Genomic DNA, 15,702 nt, shown 5'->3' on the forward strand with positions numbered 1-15,702 from the left:
TGAGCTGGAATAAGAGCAGATTGATGTCTAGTAAAACTCAATGTACTTTTGTTTTGTTTTTTGTCAATGAATATTTAATAACAAGGTTTACAACATATGCTTATCTAATATATAATTTTATGTCACTGCAGCAAAAGAAAACATCTCATTCACTGGATAAAAAAGGCCTGCTTTATATGTGTTCAGTTCAGTGCAATTAAAAAATACTGTGATTATCATTTCATAACTTCAGAATTTGAATAGGTGCCAGTGTTCTTTCCTTTTTCATATAGGAAAAAAAATCCCATTTTTAAAACTAACGTTTCTTTAAAGTCAAAACTACAGTTCTGAGCAAAAACCTTGGGAAGAAAGAGCAAAACATCAGCAAATGCTTGGACTCTGAGTTGGGCCCTGGACTTGTATTTAATCAGGACTTTTGCCATTGCCACTGCTGCTACACCAGCACCTGGAACTCACAGCCATCATCAATAGCTTTTTTTTTTTTTTTGACATCCCTCAAGCCATCTCTTACTGCATCTTTGAGTGTGTGCATTCTTATTTGGTCCTTTGACCAATAATGCAACAGAGCCAGGATTGTTATATTTCTCAATAAAGGTGAATTTTTCCTCTCCCAATGTATATTCGTAGAGAAGTCCTGCATATCCTACACAGTCAGGATTTAGGTCATCAAAAGAATTAGAGCCACCCCATCACTAGACAAGAGTCAGCCTCTCTATTTCTCCTTTTAGCACTGTGCAGAACTATGCCTTCTTTTTCAAGAGCACCTAAGCAAAAGAAGTCAATTCCATTTTGATAAATAATAACAAATCCTTTATCTGAATCACCACAAACTTTTTCAGTTCTATTATTTTTAAACTCTATATGCAATGAATTTTCTTTCAGCTTCTAGTTTTTCTCTTTCTTCCTGACCCTTGTAAAAAAAAAATCCAGAAGATAGTCCATACTTATGCAAAAAAAAATTATTTTATTAGATTCATGCTAATTTTGTGAATGTAAATTTTGATTTTACCAGAACATATTTGTTTAGGGGGGGTTTAAATTTTGTTTTAGGTTTGGGGTACATGTGACCATTTGTTACACAGGTGAACACATGTCACAGGGGCTTGTTGTACATATTATTTCATCACCCAGGTATTAAGCCTAGTACCCAATAGTTATCTTTTCTGCTCCTCTCCCTCTTCTCTCCCTCCCCCTCAGGTAGATCCCAGTGTCTGTCGTTTCCTTCTTTGTGTTAGTATTTAGCTTCCACTTACAAGTGAGAACATGTAGTATTTGGTTTTCTGTTCTTGCATTAGTTTACTAAGGATAATAGCCTCCAGCTCCATCCATGTTCCCACAAAACACATATCATTCTTTACAGTATTCCATTGTGTATGTGTACCACATTGTCTTTATCCAATCTGTCATTGATGGGCATTTAGGTTGATTCCGTGTCTTTACTATTGTGAATAGAGCTGCAATGAACATTCCCATGTATGTGCCTTTATGGCAGAATGATTCATACTCCTCTGGGTATATGCCCAGTAATGGGATTGCTGGGTCGAATTGCAGCTTTGATTTTAGCTCTTTGAGGAATCGCCATACTGCTTTACACAATTATTGAACTAACTTACACTCCCACCAACAGTGTATGTGTTCCCTTTTCGCCACTTTACCAGCATCTATTTTTTAAAAATTTTTAATAGCCATTCTGATTGATGTAAGACAGTATCTCATTGTGGTTTTCATTTGCATTTCTCTATCAGTGAAGTGGAGCTTTTCATCATATAATTATTGGCAACATGTATGTCTTCTTATGAAAAGTGTCTATTCATGTCTTTCCCTACATTTTTATGGTTTTTTTTTTTTTTGTATATTTGTTCCTTAAAAATGCTGGATAATAGACCTTTGTCAGATGCACAGTTTGCAAAAATTTTCTCCCATTCTGTAGGTTGTCTGTTCACTTTGTTGATAAGTTTATTTTGTTTTTATTGCAATTGCTTTTCAGCATCTTCATCATAAAATCTTTGCCGATGCCTATGTCCTGAATAGTATTGCTTAGGTTGTCTTCCAGAGCTTTTACAGTTTTGGGTTTTACTTTTGTCTTTAATCCATCTGAATTTTTTATATGGTACAAAAAACGGGGTGCAGTTTTTTAATCTTCTGTATATGGCTAGCCATAAAACTACATGGTTCTGAAAGAAAGCTTAGGGGCAAAGATTTCTTAGAGAAAACACAAAAGGCAATAACCTTGAAAGGAAAAAAATGATTAATTGTACATTATAAAATTTTAAACCTTCTGCTCTTAAGGAACACCACTTAAAAATATAAAGCAAGGATTATATTAAAAGAAAAGTATATACATATTAATTTGTAACTTGAATGTATAAAGAACTTCTATATATTAATAATAAAATGTAAACAATTGAATAAAATGAGTAAAAGATCTGGACAAATGCATCAGTAAAGAAGATATATTAATGGAAAATAAGCAATTAAATGGTGTTCAGTGTCATCAGTCATCAGGGAAATTCCAATTAAAATCACAATGAGCTATCACAAAACATTATAATGGCTAAAATTAAAACAACAAGCATATAAATTTCTTTTTATTTTACATATATTCCTTGAGATGGAGTCTTATTCTTATCCCGGGTTTGAGCAATTCTCCCGCCTCAGCCTCTCGAGTAGCTAGGATTACAGGCAACTGCCATCATGCCTGGCTAATTTTTGTAGGGATGGAGTTTCACCATGTTGTCCAGGCTGGTCTCGAACTCCTGACCTCAGGTGATCCACCTGCCTCGGCCTCCCAAAGTGCTGGGATTACAGGCGTGGCCACCGTGCCCGGCCAAATTCATAATATACATAATAACATAGGCCAATTTCAAAATGTTATTTTATGTGAAAAAATTATATACAAAATATTGCATTCTCAATGATTCTATTTATATCAAGTCCATGAATATGCAAAACTAATTATAGGTAGTAGCAATCAGAACTATGGTGGTATGTTGTGTGGGCTGTGGGAGTTGACTAAAGCAACCAGGAGGAAAAATTTTGTAAATTGAGAAGATATTCTTTATCTGGATCGAGATGCTGATTACACTATTGTACATCTTTATCAAAACTCATCAAATTGTATGTTTAAGATATTAATAGTTCACCTAAATTTTAAAAAATTATGATCTACAGTTGGCTGTAAAATCTCTGCTTTGTCTTATCATTAACTGTGAAAATATGATTTGTGTCTTAAATTAATGAATATTTTTGAGCCAGAAGTAAAAGCCTCAGAAAAAAAAAAAAAAATCTTACAACCATTACTTTTCAGATGAGGAAACTAAACAGCAGATAAGTGGTTTTTTAGTGAATTCCCCAAAGTCTCTAAAAAATAAAAAGGCAGTATTCAAAAGGAAAAAAGGAAACTTCCCATACTAATTCAAATACATTTTATAATACATCATAGCATACTTATCAAAAATAATAATATATTCAGATTAAATTTACAAAACCATTTAAAAAGGTAAAATAAAATATTGGAGGTAAATTTGAACAAGAATTACATACAGCCTTATTAAATAACAAAAATGGAATCCTGATATCAAGTCTTAGTATTTAAGCGTCATGGTTTAGTCTAAAACTATACTGCCATGATATTTTTTAAAAAATAAACAATATCATGAAGTGATCATATTGCCTGCAATTCTCAATTATAATTTATAAATTTGGAGTTGAAAAGAGTTTTATCCTACATCTGATAGTGCACTATACTCATTCAGCCCTTATTGGGTGGCTCATATGTGGCAGCACAGTTCCGGATTACTTTTGGATGGAAATTGAGTACTGAGGCATTGCTTAGGATCACTGTAAGTGGTTTATCTTTCCTGTCCACTTAATTCTAAGTTAGCGTTATAGATAATATAATTTAATTTTATAGCTTATTTTTAAAAAGATTATAAAAGTATAGTTTTGGAATAAACCATGAAACCTAGATACCAAGAACTGATGTTAGGAATCCATTTTGTTGTCAGATAGAGTTGTGATTCCATTTGTCTCAATTATTTTATTCTACCTTTCAATTACTTTATAATTTTAGCTTAGATTTTTGGATAAATATGCTATGATGAAACATTAAAAGTGGTGAGTATTGAGGCTCCAAATGAATCAAATTCCCCGTGCAATTAGTGATTCTCTCTTTGTGATGTGTAACTGGATAATAATAACAAGTTTCTCAGATAATGAAAAGATTGAGGGTCTGATCCCTCTCTCACTGATAACTTATTCTGAGATGACTAATAGGGATGAGGCCAAAGATAAGGATTTTAGTCTACTATTTTAGCTACATCTGTTCCAATCAGTAGTAACTTCCAGAGTGGCAATCACAACTACTCTCTGTAGGGTCAGCTACTAGATGCTCTAGCAATGTCCTTCTGGAATATTGCTTCTCTACAACATCGTCTTCATGTCAGCAGTTGGACAGCTCCTAATGATGCTCTTGCTTAGCCTAAGCACCACCTCTAGAGGTCGCTTCCCAACTGGGTGCATGCTGATCCCCCTGGAATAGCAGCTTTCAAACTTTTTCCTGAGGGAACACACTTTACATTCTGACCCAGTGAACACGACATGCTTGTATAAAATCAAAACAAACATCACAAAATAATACCCTTATTACATGTGATGTTGTATTTCGTTTAATTCTTAAATGAGAATCATAACAACCTGAACTGGTTTTGTGATCAATAATGGTTAACAACATGCTGTCTGCAAAACACTGATCTAGAGGTAACAATTATACAGGAGCATTAACCTCAATAAAATATTTTTTAAAAGAATTTCGACAAATTTCTGGGTTAGAGAAGTGATTGATTTCCAACATTTTGAACATGAAGAATATACACATACATGGAACCTAATCAGGTTTTCTTTTAACAGAGAAGGTAGAAAATAACATAGTTAAGAATTATATACTAATGCCTTCTGCATCATCAGTTGGTATTTTTGGTAACATTTTTGTTTATTTCAGCATACATCTTCATATTACTGCTTCATCCCCAAACTATTTACTACTTGTGTTGATGTATAAAAGAACATGGCTAGTCCAGGTACAGTGGCTCACTCCTGTAAACCCAGCACTTTGGGAGGCCAAGGTGGGAAGATCACTTGAGGTCAGCAGTTCGAGACCAGCCCGGCCAACATGATAAAACTCTGTCTATAATAAAAATACAAAAATTAGCCGGATATAGTGGTGCATGTCTGTAATCGCAAGTGCTTGGGAGGCTGAGGCAGAAGAATTGTCTGAACCTTGGAGGTGGAGGTTGCAGTGAGCCAAGATTGTGCCACTGCACTCCAGCCTGAACAACAGAGCAAGACTCCATAAAAAAACTTTTTAATTTTCTCTTATAATAAAAAAATCTAGTCTAATTTAGTATTTTGGAATTACACTTCTAAGAGTGATGGTTCCAAATAAATGCACATGCACATACACACACACCCCTTAGCTTTGTCCTTTCTTGGGCCACTGCCATCCCGTCTCAGCTCCCCAGTTTGACACACTATTGTCATTTCTACCCAAAGGTTAGGTCTAGGGTCAGAACATGATGTCAAAATCCCAGTGGAGGAAAGCACCCATGAAAAGTCCCAGGGGAAAGCAACATGCTGAAGTCTGACACATTATCTTTCATTAAGTTCAACAAAGGAAGAGTTTCCTCCAGTATCAGAATAGATCTTGTCCTTCAAATGAGCAACCCAAGAAGTCACTGGGTTTGTATTGGGCCAGCTGTATGAAAAACATGAAAACTTACAAACTAGATTCACAGCAGCTCAGTGTGATGCATGTGCTATGAAACACAGAGCCGTATCTCCCAGCTCACTCCAGAGCCTATGATCACTGGAAGGACTGACAGATGGAACCATTTGCTATATCTGTTAGGATTGTGTTTGCCTGCAACTAACCACAAAGGCAACACAGAACAAAAAGACTCCAAAGGGTTAAGCAAATAGGGATTGATTTGATCTATGTAATAAGAAGAGCATATACAGGCACTCTACTGCTGGCTTTGGGGCTCAACCATGCCACCAAAGACCCATCTCTACCTCTTTATCTGACCACCCTTGTCATTAGCACATTGGCCTTTGTCCACATTCTTATAGGCCTGTGGTCTCAAGATGACTACTTAGGCCTCATGTTCACATCTTAGATGGAAAACAGGGAAGGGCAAGTAAGCTTAAAGAAAAGTCTGCCAAGGAGACTATGAAGGCTGCCCTCCTTAGAGACTTTTATAGACATCTTATTGTCAGAACATGGCCATTCCCTTGCTGCTAGTGAAATCAAGTGCTTTTAAGTGAGGCATAGTGGTGTCCTGCACTATGAGAAGGGAAATGAAAACTGACAAATAATTCTCTCTCTCTCTCCTCTCCTGTATGCATGTGTGTGTGTTGCTCTTTCTCGGTCTCTCAATTTTTTTTTTCTGAGCACACATAGTTAAGTTTTGGAAAATCAACTGTATGTTTGACATAATCTCACTATACTTCACTCATGAATTAATTTATAGATATATGAGAGAAGGAATGGGAAGGGAATTAAAATTTGCTGAGTATCTAAAATGGGCTAAATAAATTGTTAGGCCTTTGTTATATGTGTGTGTGCATAGATAGATGTAGATGGTATAGATATAGCATGTGATGAGTATATACCCTTCTCATAGGCTTTTATAAGATATATATATATATATACACACACCCATATATATCTTACAGATACACACCAATATATACAAAAACCTATGACAAAGGCATAATTATGCCTATGCTACATATTAAGAAAACGATGCTCAGATTAAGAAGTTTGCTTGCAAAAGTAGTCAAGATTCAGACATAATTCTGTCCATAATCCATACTGCTTTACAACTAGAAGATAGAAGAAGCAAGACAAAATATGCATGCAGTGTTTTGCAGTCTGCATAAAATTTTAAATCGATCATTACTGAGTCATTCAAGTCACTAAGACAATATATTTAGCCAGAAAATAGCCTTCTGTGCCTAATAGTTCATATGCAAGTTTTGAGTATCTTCCAAGCCCAGCTCAAATGTGACTGGGGCTTGGATGACCTGTTGCCAAGAAAACATCAGGGCTACATTTTTTACTGGACCTGTTCTGATGTCTAACTGTTCTGATGTCACTTAGGAACAGCCTGAGAGCAAATGCGTCTTCTTGCTCCTGCTTCCTGAATCCCAAATGGACATGGATTTTGTCAGAGGCTCATGACAGGCATAGCTTTGGCACAGATCCCAGAGCCACCATGTGGCCGCCACAGCCCTCAAACTCTTTCCACTTTGGCATAGTAAAAGCAGGATCTGTTCTGAATTGAAATGGGAGCTCTACATTGTTTCCCAAGGGAGAGATGATGTAGAGCAAATAAATAAATTTCACTGATAACAAAATAGAGCTTGCAAATTTCATCACTAGGGACTCTAGAAACATTTCAGATGCTGTTTATTTAACACAGTCTCTGGGATGATTTTTACCATACTCCACCATGGGTAGGGCATGCAGAGAATAATGGTTTTCTTTTGCATAATGTACAACTGTTTAAAGCTATGTTATCTGTGGAAAAAATGAGACTGATCCACTGAAAAAAAAAGCAGTAAGAAATGGATTTAGCTAAAAAATGAATTGGGTTCAACATAAATGTGTAAAACAAGAGCTAGAATATTGACATCTCATCTCCTTTAAAAAAAATAACCTGGGTGAGCTCTCACAGTCATTTGAAAAGCTAATACTGTCTTCTCATTATTATCTAGTTACTGGGATGCTGCTTCCACTACCTGTAATGATCAATTTGTGTGGCAGTATCATACACTGTTTATTTAAGTGACAGGGTAAATGATGATTATCCTCCTTCCTTGTAGTTAATGCTCATTGAGACTAATTCTTTTTGAGGAAGTTGAGAACTGAGCTATGAAGAAGAGAAACTGCATTATTTTCTGAAGGACTGGAGAATATCTGCATTCAAAGCCAAGTGGGGCACTTTGCATTAGTGGCCATAAATAGCAAGTCAGAATGGCAAATTAGAGGAGATCATTAGACCCCCAAACCTGCCTTTTAAGGGTCTGAAAATCAGATGGATAAGTAGAGAGGCATTGCTCTTGAATATTTCCATGTAGATCAGGATAAAGGAAAAGCTAGGAATTTTTTTTTCTTGATATTCCATGAATGTGCCATTTTATTCTGTGTTCCTCTGAGTAACAATGAAGGAAAAAAAAAATTCTTGACAAAGCCCCTGACTTAGTGTTTTTCAAGGCACTTTACATACTTTTATCCCCATAGGACATAGGGATTACTTCCATTTGACAGAAAAGGAAACTGAAGTTATAAGTGGCAAAAACACTTATGCATGGTTTAAGATTGTAAAACATAGCAGAGTTTAAAAACAAACACAGATTAGACTAGTTCCAGAGCCATTTTCTCTCCTCTATATCATGCTCCCAGATAGGGAAAATGAGACTGATTAATTTCCTCATTAAAACCAAATGTAAGAGATGGATAGGGACATCCCCATGGCAGAATATTTGTTTGAAACTTCATATTGTACAATGGGAATGAATAAACTGAAGGTCATCATGAAGAAAGGTAACCAGGATGGCTAGGAATTTGGACATTATGACAAAGAAAAGCCAAAGAAAGGGTGGAAGTGTAGATGATCAAGGAACTTAGTGAGCATCTTAAAGATATGAAAGGCTTACACAGGGAAGGCTATTCTGATGGCTGTTAGAAAGAAGTGGATGTCAGCCCACCACTGGAAATGATTTATTATAATTAGATGAATTTTAAAAGTGGAACAGGTTATATCATATGGTGCTGACACAGAGACTTAATCTTGCATCTAGGAGGCTGAAGAGAGGACTTCCGCAGTGGGTAGAAGATTAAATGAGATGACCTCTATTGTATCTCTCACCATTATTCTTTTATGCTATAAATTATAATCCTGTATGAGCTAGGAGCGGTGCATAACCTTTGCTTTTGGTTTAGAAGTATTACTGGTATCAGCAGTCCTAGAGCCCAGAGAAAGTGGATACAGGGAAGTGAGCAGCAAAAAAGAACATGAATAAAGGAATGCTTTTGTCAAAAAGGCAAGTAAGAAAAGGAATTCTTAAATATGCTGCCTTCTTATATTAGATATTCTTGAAAACAAAGAATCAAGAGTCTAGAAATCCATACTTCTAGATCAACAAAAGGAATCAGGGAGAAAGGCAAGATTAGATGCAAATATTACATTGTAAAACTGAAAGCAGTCAGGTTAGATTTTAGGATTGTTTGAGTGTAATGATCATGCCTTAATCTTCTACTTGTCCAATTCAGCACCTACCACCTATTCTTCAGACATGGAAGATAGTAAACATTCAAAGAATCTCCTAAAAGGAGACAAAACTTAACAAAAGACAAAATTCCAATAAATGAGAAGAAATGATAGGGAATTATGAGCATTATGCAAAAGAAACTTATTCTGTGCATACCTACTCATTGTGGACATCAAAATGCCTGTGGAATATAAACTGATTTTGCACCTAGAAAAGAAGATGCTATGGAATCTTTGGGACAGAGGTATATGAAAGAGATAGAGGTAAACCTGCACCCACTATGTGAAGACAACAGCACAGGATATAAATATTTTTGTTAAACCAGTCCCAGAACTCGGGGAATGCTATTTCCACCTACCCCGTTAAATGGAGTGGTGATACAGGGAATTCCTTAAGTATATGCTTCCATACATTGCCCTTGTGACCTTGTCACAATGATCTCAGTTCATTGGGTCAGGAATGGATTTCTAAGTCAGAGGCTGCTATCTGTGGGCTGGCCAGCCGTCTTTCTGATGGTTTGGTATTAGAGGTCTATCAGCAGGTACACTCTTCACTGATGGCCAGCCTAATCAGTAAGTTTTAGGATTGACAGATTTAGCAAATAAAAAATAGGACTCCCATTTAAATTAGAATTTCAGATAAATAATGAATCATTTTCTAGTGTATGTTACTAATCTGTATGGGTCATATCTATAGAAAAAGTTATTTCCCATTTACCTGCAATTAAAATTTAACTGAGCACACTGTATTTACCTGACAGCTCTAATCAGATTGGAGTTCAAGACAAAGTATTGCAGTAATAGAGAAGTCATGGGAAATATATAGATGAATGAAGTTCATGAACAGTAAGCCACAGTCCACCTACTGCTGGGAGGAATAAAGTTACCCAGTCACTAGAGCTGCTGCCATGCCAAGAAGATGCTATGCTACCTCTAGGAAACATCCCAGCCCCTCAGATCTGGTGAGGCTCTGCTTAGACTATTACTCAGATCTTCTATTTCTCCATGATTTCTTGCAATAAACCCCCATTAACTGAGGGAATCTGAGTGCATTTCTTTTATTGGCAACTGAAGAGACTATAACTGCCACAGAACTGTTATTTGTCTACTTAATATTCATTCCCTCTTTTTCCTTACTATCAAAATTCTAATTTTAGTTGGCACATGAATGTGCTTACAGGATCTAAATCAAGCATGACAATCTAATTTAATTTTCACAGCCTCTCTTGTAGCTAGAGAGGCCTATATAACCTGATTCTGATCAATGAGACCTATCTGGATGTGGTTTCAGGGAAAGCTTTGCCTTTCCCAGAAAAAAAAAAAAAAGGACAGATGTTGCTGATGTGATTTCTCCCACCACATTTTCCCTGCATCAAATAAGGACTGATATCTTGAATAGCAACAGCCTTCATGTGACCATGATGATGTTGCATAAAAAATGAAAGCAATATGCAAAATGATAGCATTATTGAGCAGCTGAAATAGCACCAGCAACTACCTTCTAATGGTTATATATTTTGTTATCTAAGAAAAAACAATCCCTCCTTTGCTTAAGCCACTATAAATTGGGATTTCTGTTACTTGCAGCCAAATCTAACCCTAACTGATAAATCAAACAAACAAAGTTATCCTAGGATCAACTGAACATACTTTACTTCAAGTTTCATAGCAAATTATCACAAATAAGACAACAGAATTGCCCCCCCTAATATGCTGCTATTATTTGGATGCTTGTCCCCTCCCAAATTTCATGTTGAAAGGTGATTCCCAGTGTGGGAGGTGTGGCCTGGTGGGAGGTGACTGGATCACGAAGGCAGAGACCTCATGAATAGTTTAGCACCATTCCCTTCGTGGTGAGTGAGTTCTCACTCAATTCACTAGAGATCTGGTTGTTTTAAAGAGTCTGGGACCTCCCCATTCTCTCTTTCTTACTCTCTATCTTGCCATGTGACATGCTTGCTCCCACTTTGCTCTCCACCATGCTTGGAAGCTTTCTGAGGCCCTCACTAGGAGCAGATGCTTCAGCCATGCTTGTACAGCCTGAAGATCTATGAGTCCATTAAAACTCTTTTCTTTATAAATTACTCAATCTCAGGTATTTTTTAAAGCAATGCAAGAACAGACTGACACATATTTCATGAACATTTCTGACTTCATAACTCTTTTTAGAATTGCTCCTATGCAGAATTCTTTCCTCTCCACTTATCTGAATTGCTTTTTGTTAAGTCTTATTTCTGAGAAATTCTATTATCTTGGCCCACATTGATTCTCTTCCTATTCTGAATGATGGAATTTATAGCCTAGACTCTAAAACATTCATTTCATGCTTGAGGACAGCAAACCTCTGTTGTTTTATCACTTGATTATTATGCTGTTATATATGTAACATATCCCTTTATTGGGTGGCAAACTTCTGAAGGGCAAATATATACATATACTTAGTGTGTTTTGAGTGTCTACCATGGTGTTTACTAGGTATAAACATTAGATAAATGTTTGTCTTGACAGTGAGAGCAATGATAATGTTGTTGGAAAACATTTAGATGCAATTTGATAAGATCTCTGGTCATGTGTGGTCCAGGGACTATGCTAGACTAGGTGGGTTTACCAATACAGCCATGTAGCCTAAGGGAAAACCAAGGAAAGCAGAAACTTACCAGTTATGTGATTTTGGCAAGTAAATTAACATCTGTAAACCTTATCTTCTCTTCTGTAAAATACGATGTTATTATAAAGATTTAAAATAATGTTGGTAACCATCCCCCAATGCCTGTGGCATACTAGGCATTAACATTAAGAATCTAGCTTTGATCTCCTAAAACATATGCAAACCAAATTAGAGGCTCTTCTGGCAGAGTTGAGAAGAAATGCTATTGCATATTTCCCCTAACAAAATTGATGTAAGGAAAGAAAAGATAGTACATTGAAAAAAAAAAAAAAAAAAACACTGAATTAATAAATGGAAGATCTAGTAATTCTAATTCTGTGACTAACGGGTTGTGTGACTTTGTGTAGGCCAGTTAATCCCTCTGAAACTCAGTTTTCTGTTTGTAAAATGCAGATAATGTGACCTGATTTACCTGCCTCGCAGAATTATTACAAAAAGCATGTGAAATAATATACAAAAAAGTACTTTAAAAAATACAAAGTATTATATTAACTTAAGGGTGAAGGAGAAAATACACATTTCAAGAATTATCAGAAGATGCAAGTTTATTCATAGCTTGAAAAAAGTTGTCCAAATTTCCAACTCACATTGAGTGACTTAGCAAAACTTCAGCTCTTAAAAAAGTGTTCAAAGACAAATGAGGTAGACTTTCATTAAATGAACTGAAAAGAAATTAAAACAAAAACTTGGCCTGATGCCATGGCTCATGTCTGTAATCCCAGCTCTTTGGGAGGCCAAGGCGGGTGGATCACGAGGTCAGGAGTTCGAGACCAGCCTGACTAACATGGTTAAACCTCGTCTCTACCAAAAATACAAAAATTAGCCGGGTGTGGTGGCATGCGCCTGTAATCCCAGCTACTCAGGAGGCTGAGGCAAGAGAATCGCTTGAATCCAGGAGGCAGAGGTTGCAGTGAGCCAAGATGGTGCCATCACACTCCAGCTTGGGCAACAGAGCGAGACTCCATCTCAAAAAAAGAAAAAAAGAAAAGAAAACTCATTTCCCTCCAATGAAAAGCAAATGCATTTAAGAGTACAAAATGGTGGTACTATTTCATTTTTTAAAAGAAACGCTTGTGAAAAACATTAACCACATTTAGAAGTATCATGAAGCCTTCATACCTGCAGTGTTAGACTGTAGCAGACAGGGGGTAATGAATCTATTTGATATTGGATGTGGCATACTATGATGAGTTCTCAAATTCATGCTCTGCTTGAAGAGGTGCAGATTCAGGGTCAAGAAATAAAAACTTTCCATCAGCACTGGTTATCTTATTTATACTAATGCTTAGATATAATTTTGCATTTTTGTTTATCTGGGGGTGAGATAAATGTGACAGTAGTGTGAAAATAAAAACTAGATTTTTTTAGAAGGCACACAATGTTCATCGTGCCTGGCCTTTTTCCTTACCTGGGCCAGCAAAGGTGCCTGGAGGAGTCTTCACAGTGATAAGGGTTTACAACAACTCCGGTGCATTTGACATCGCCCTTTTGAGATGACGATCCCATCTTCTTGGTGTAATTCTCCTTTATTTCCCCAGTTGGAAAGAATTTCTTGCTCTTCTGAGCTACTACAAAAGATCTCATCTGTGTGAACCATCTGGGCATTTTTCTCTTTTTTTGTAATGAAGTATTTGTGTACAAGTCCAATTGCCTGTAGTAGATTGTGAACATTTAAAGGACCTGCTAACTATGTTTTGATCTTCCTACTCCAAGGGGTTCTATGCCAAGGCCTTTAACGAAGAAGACAAACAATAAAGACATTTGCTGATTAATTCACTATGCCATCTAAGTCTCTAGCTTTGCTAGACTCCTAATCAGTAGCTATTATTCTGAAGTGTATTGCCCCCATGAGTCTATGAGTGCTCTTTCACAGTATTCATGAATCCTAGTTTACTCTATCTAGCTGTCTAGAAATTAGAGGCTCTTCTGGCAGAGTTGAGAAGAAATGCTATTGCATATTTTCCCTAACAAAATTGATGTAAGAAACAAATGATAGTACGTTGAAAAAAAAAAAAACACTGAATTAATAAATGGAAGATCTAATAATTCCAATTCTGTGACTAACCGGTTATGTGACTTATCTATCATATATCTATCTGTGTTGATTAGTCTGGTGACTTGAATAACTTATGACTTTCATGAGAATCTCAAATAGAGTTAAGAATCATTGCATTCTACTTGTTCATATATTGCAGACCTCCATCTGGTAGCAGTCAACTTTGGCTACACATTAGACAGCTTTTAAAACCACTTCAAGAATTATATTAATAGTGTAATTGGTCTGGGGTAGAGCCTAAGCACGAGTACTTTTAAAGACTCCCTAGCAGATTGTAGTGTATAGACAAGGTTGATTCTCAACCTCAATACTCCTTTCAGTCATTATACATTAGAGCTCTCAAAGGCTGGACTGCTGTCTTAACCTCTGTTCTATGGAAGTCCTGACCATTTTTACAAGGAGTAATTTTCTAGGGCATGCTATTAATTCAGACCTTAATTCCGAATCTTTCTGTCTCAGAATCGGAAACATATCCTTGGGTCATTTAAAGTTTCTAGAACTATACTCAGTGCCCTCTTATTCTTTAATTCTAATAGGGAACATAACATACTTTCGTTATAGCAGCTATATACCCAGGGAAAGAAAGGAAAAGGATTAACTGTAGTGCTCAGGAAAACTTCTCCATATCAGTCACATGTAAACACAAAACAATCTTGGAACAAGTAGCTGTACCAATAATTAGAAAGCCCTCTTTAAACAACTAGTGTCATAACCCAGATTAGAGTGGCGTCTTGTCCATTGGGTTTGATTTCCATGACCTATTAGGAAACTTAAAACTTGATATTCTTCTCCCATCTCCCACATGCTAAGAATTGGCAGCCTTTGGAAAAGAAACAGATTTCTGAGACATTGTCAGATTGATACCTTCCAGGGATATTTCATGACTATTATCTCAACTGGTCATTTCCTAGAATTAGGCAACACACTACACATCGGATTATTTGAGATATAATTATTCACTGTGTGGATCATACAGGCTCTTTACCTCTTTGCCTTCCTAAGGTAACTTCTTTGGATATTTTTCTCCCTGTTAGCAATTCTGCCAAATTCAGTTGTAGAAGCAAAAAAAAGAAATTCACATGTACATGTGCTTCTTCTGTGCATCTGTGTTCATGGTCAGGTAGGAGAGGTCAGATTTCATAACTCAAGTTTATTGTATGATTGCCCGTGGATGTATTTATCTTCCTAATTCAAAATATACAGAGAGTTTTAAAAGGTTAGCTCACTTCATACATGCCTTTCTAAGCTACTTCTTTTCTTCCTTTACTAAGAGTGGCAAATGATTTTAACTTCTACTTTTAGTTCCCCGGAATGAGTCTTCCACTGTTAAAGGCCACATCATTAATCATAGCCTGAGTATGACCATGATGAGCTGACCAACATAAAAGATAAACAGAGAGAAGATCTTATTTGCAAGGTCCTACAAAGAAGAAGAAAATGTACAAGCAGAGACTGAGGAGAAAGTGGCTAACGGAGAATGCCAGGAAATATTTCTGTGGACAGAGAAAGTTACACAACAAATAGAAGTCCCTGCATTTATAAGGTCAGTTGGTAGTTCTGATAGAGCCTCCACAGGATGCTTAGTGCTCAGAAATCAACCCAAATGGGATGTGTAATCGTGAACAAATGGCACAATGTGAACAAGG

General features: G+C 36.4%; 1 pseudogene; it reads right to left on the minus strand.

The window, feature by feature from the left end:
* Positions 1–215: 215 nt before the first annotated feature.
* LOC112605957 overlaps positions 216–15,702 on the minus strand; it is a 103,688-nt pseudogene continuing 88,201 nt past the window's right edge.

Source organism: Theropithecus gelada, chromosome 14 (assembly GCF_003255815.1).
Source record: "Theropithecus gelada isolate Dixy chromosome 14, Tgel_1.0, whole genome shotgun sequence".
Lineage (NCBI taxonomy): Eukaryota > Metazoa > Chordata > Mammalia > Primates > Cercopithecidae > Theropithecus > Theropithecus gelada.